General features: G+C 43.7%; 1 pseudogene; it reads right to left on the bottom strand.

The window, feature by feature from the left end:
* Positions 1 to 319: 319 nt before the first annotated feature.
* LOC125526558 lies at positions 320 to 1,740 on the bottom strand (annotated as a pseudogene).
* Between the last annotated feature and the right edge of the window lie 2,439 nt (positions 1,741 to 4,179).

Raw genomic sequence — 4,179 nt, 5'->3', positions numbered from 1 at the left:
CGCCGATATTTAGGCAAAGGCATTGGTTAGGCGAGCTGGTTGTAACACGTTTCTTGAATTTAGTTGGTCCTGATTTCGAGTTTTTGCAAGCGCGGTTTTATTTTTGAAGCGCTGCTACACGCTATCTTCATGGGCCAGCCCAGGCGGGTGATCTTCTCTACGTATACGTCCCGGAGGCTACGCATCATACTCACAAAACCAAGTACGACATGTGAAATGACTATATTACCCTTTGTACGTTTTAGAAGGGGGGTTGTACCGAAGCGGGTCTCAAGATTATGCATCACATAGTAACACAATAATTTTGCGTCAGAAAATACTATGGTTTATTACAAAAACTGACACCAAGCCATCCGACATTCACTACTCGGAAATACGAGTACGTACTCCATGGCATTCATATCGATGGATCGATATATCTTGATATATGTACATATCTATATAGGTCAGAGAGATGAGCGATGGGAGGAAGTTTGATTTTTAGCTTTCCATGTGTCAAACTTGCCGGAGACGAAGTCATAGTGGCCGCCGACCAGCTTGACTGTTCCGTTGTCCACACCATCCTTGACGAACGGGTAGGTTCTCAGATTGTCGAGGGACACGTCGACAACCGCCTGTGGACGAGAACGATTAAGAGAGATCTCTCGCTCAGCGAGTTAATCCATCATTCACACGCAAAAGAAATTTAGCATACATTACAAGCTAACTGCTAAGTACTACTCCCTCCGTTGCTTTTTTATTTTGCATGTCAAATTTATTTTAAGAAGTTTGACCAAATTTATATTAAAAACTATCACATCTAGCATATGTAAGATGTTTAATATGAAAATTAGGTACTTGATGCATCCAATGAAGCGAATATCTAATTCGGAGCTCGAGCTCATCTACACCCTATGAACAGTAAATAAAAAAAGTTACTTGACAAATTAAAAAATTCCAGATTTTTTTGTAATGAAAGATGCTTGAGTGCAAGATCTCCGTGTCAAGTTCCAGTGCATTTGGACATCTAAGCAGCTCTTGGCAAAAAAATCGGGTCCAAACTGTAAAAGACAGTAAACTTTTTCACGGGCCCTAAATTTATGTTTTTTGCTGAGAGTTATTCAAATGTTCAAATGCTCCGAAATTTGGCATGAACATCATGCACTCAAGCATATTTCACCACAAAAAATTTATAACTTTTTTATTTTTTTCTAATATTTTTAAGAAACTTACTGTTCACTCTCTGGCTCACCTGAACCCGGGAGCTAAAACGCCGCGTCCCCAATGAATCGATTACAATATGAAAGTAAAGTACTATAAAATGGTAGGTGGCCTATGGTGCAAGCGAACCTTTTCCAAGAAGGCACATTGCTGCTCTGGAGGTTTGCCTGAGTACTCGTCTTCGACCTTCCTCTTAGCCGATAACCCGATCCCGACCCAGTCCTCAACAAATTTGCTGAGACCAACCAACCAAACAGCTCCGGTCAGAAACAGACCAAAAAAAGAATCAATCAGAACTAAGCTACGTACTTACAAGCAGTTCTTGATTCCACCGCAGCAGCTATGGCCAATCACCACGATGACCTTAACCTCAAGGACGCAGATGGCGTATTCGATGGCCGATCCAATGCCAGTGTGCTTGTTCTCACAATAGAAGGGGACCATGGCGCCGATGTTGCGGACGATGAATGCCTCACCGAGTTCTAGGCCCAGGGTGACTGATGGGCACACACGCGAGTCAGCGCACGCGAACACCAGATACTGCAAAACAGATTTTATTGGCAAAAAAATGAAGCATCAAGAGGATTCAAACACAATAAACATATAGTCGGCCTTTGCATAACTAGGCTACACACAACAAATACTAGTATACACAAAAAATCACTCCAGTAGATAACAAATTCATATAAAACCAAACCTATGCGTAGGCGAGAAAAAAGAAACTCAAAGTGATCAGATCCGCGATCAGCAAACTACAACAATGATCATATTCGCACCAACTATCTCATAACAACACACAGATGACGAGGTTCTTAAACAGCAACGCTTTTAGGTAGAGATAGATTCCTTCAACAAGGTAACAACGTAAAAACATCATCGTTACCCGGTATAACCAAGTGAGGTCAGAACTAGACTACCATCGACGTCAAACATTACAATATTTCTTTCAAACTCCAACATTTCACAATTTTTGGCGATAAGAAGAGAAACTACTCATTATAGCTTGGGGCGTATTAGTCAACCTGGTGAAAAAAAATAAAGAATGTGTTCATATGATGATATTATAAGAGCATGGTCAAGAGTAGTCACAATAGGGAGTATCATATACTAGTATCATGCATATGATACTAGTATATACGATACTATCTTCATAATGTATAGTATTATAGCTTGATATCATAATGACCTTATTTATTGTCATACATGACACATAATATTGTATCATTTAATACAATACTGTATTATATCATGATACTCAATCCTTTCCTTCCGAACTAGATTGTGTGTCACATCAGAAAAATGCCTAGTTGACACGTATGATATTATCTATGATACTTTAATTATGACCAGTCTTATAGCTAGTTGATAGTTTTATGCATCCGTCATGTCATTTAGAGTCCCCATCTCCAGTCACTCATATATTAACGTGGTCTATAAGATTGACTGTTAGCCTAGCATTTTTTTCAACCTTATCTCTTTCTCTTTCTTTGTAATTACTACATTTGTCTAGGAGCAAGTATAGAACCAGGCTCTTAGAAGTGAGATTTTTTAATGTATTTATTGTTCGCGTAGGTAAAAATGCTATGTAAAGCAGTATATAAAACCCTTATCATACTTGCTCTGATAGGTGGAATAGACATTTTTGACACTGCTTTGCACTGAAGGCTGCCACTTTTGAAATTCTATCTCGGACCACTTTTTATTTAGTCCGGCAGGAGAAACTCGGAACTAAATTTTGCTTTTGTGACAAGGAACAGAATCGTAGAGACACCAGGAGAAAGAAAGGCAAGCAAAGCAAGTAGCAGCAACGTTCACTGGTCGCAACAGGGCTGTTGGAGACAGCCGGTTAGAACCGTACGATGGCCTCTTTTTCCCTTCCCGCATGGTGTAGTCAACGAAGACGAAATAATTTTCCTTCTGCCGTCCGACTCGCACAACTCCGCCTTTCCGCCCACGCATGTGCTGCTCTCACGAGGCACGACAGCACCCCCTACCCCGACGTCACCTCCGCTCTCTGCAACATCCGCATCACACCTAGGCCCAACATCCCCGATGATCGTCAACGCATCGTCATGGATGGCCTCCGTGACTGGTCGTCACACCCATGATGTAGCCTCGCTACGCACCGTTCAGCTTGCTTGCGCTTGCCTATCACCGGTTGTAGAACTTCCCCATGCCAGTTGTAGCTCGTTAGCCGCCGGTTCCAGCACCACCTCATGGCGGTTGCAGCTCGCATGTCTCAGCACTGGAGGTCATGGACCGTTGCACTGATGATGGCCAATCCCAACATCGACATAATGGCTTGTCCAAACATGCCACGGTGCCAGTCGTAGCAAATTTAGACCCAAGTTCGAGCACGCTATGACGACGGTCGCAACATGCCAATGCACCCAACTCCAAGCATCAAACACATCAATACATAGGTTTCAGAATGCCATGGTGCTGGTCGCACAAATTGAGATGCTAGTTCCAACACGCCGGTGGCCGCTTCACGCAGAGGCGCCCAATTCCAAGTGCCCAACACGTCGATATGCTAGTTCTAGCATGCCACGGTGCATGTCGCAAAAAATTGAGACGATGGTTCTAGCATGCCATGATGGCGGTCACAACACGTAGTGGCACTAGTCGTAGCAAGTCGAGACACTGGTTCCACCATGCCATGGTGCTGTTCCCAGCATCGCACTTCGGTGGTTAAATCAAGCATTGGATGGCCCGATCCCTGCTCGCTCCCAATAGCAATCGAAAAAACAACGATTAGAAGCATCCCCATGGCAATAGCAATGGCCGGTTGACACCTCGTGTCGCTGATGGCAGTGTTGCACGTGCCGTTCGCAACTCTGACACCACGTCCACCAAAGGGAGTAGGGACACTGGCGGCAGCCGTGGCTTAGAGCACCCCCTCGCTCCACAACTATAAGTGGGCCACCCCCTTGCGGCTAGAAGTGCTCTCGTGGTTTCAATGTTGGGAGATATTGTTTG

The sequence above is a fragment of the Triticum urartu genome, unplaced genomic scaffold, assembly GCF_003073215.2.
Source record: "Triticum urartu cultivar G1812 unplaced genomic scaffold, Tu2.1 TuUngrouped_contig_10482, whole genome shotgun sequence".
Classification (NCBI taxonomy): Eukaryota; Viridiplantae; Streptophyta; class Magnoliopsida; order Poales; family Poaceae; genus Triticum; species Triticum urartu.
Note: the sequence above shows the minus strand (reverse complement) of the source record. Positions and strands in the feature narration are given on the sequence as shown.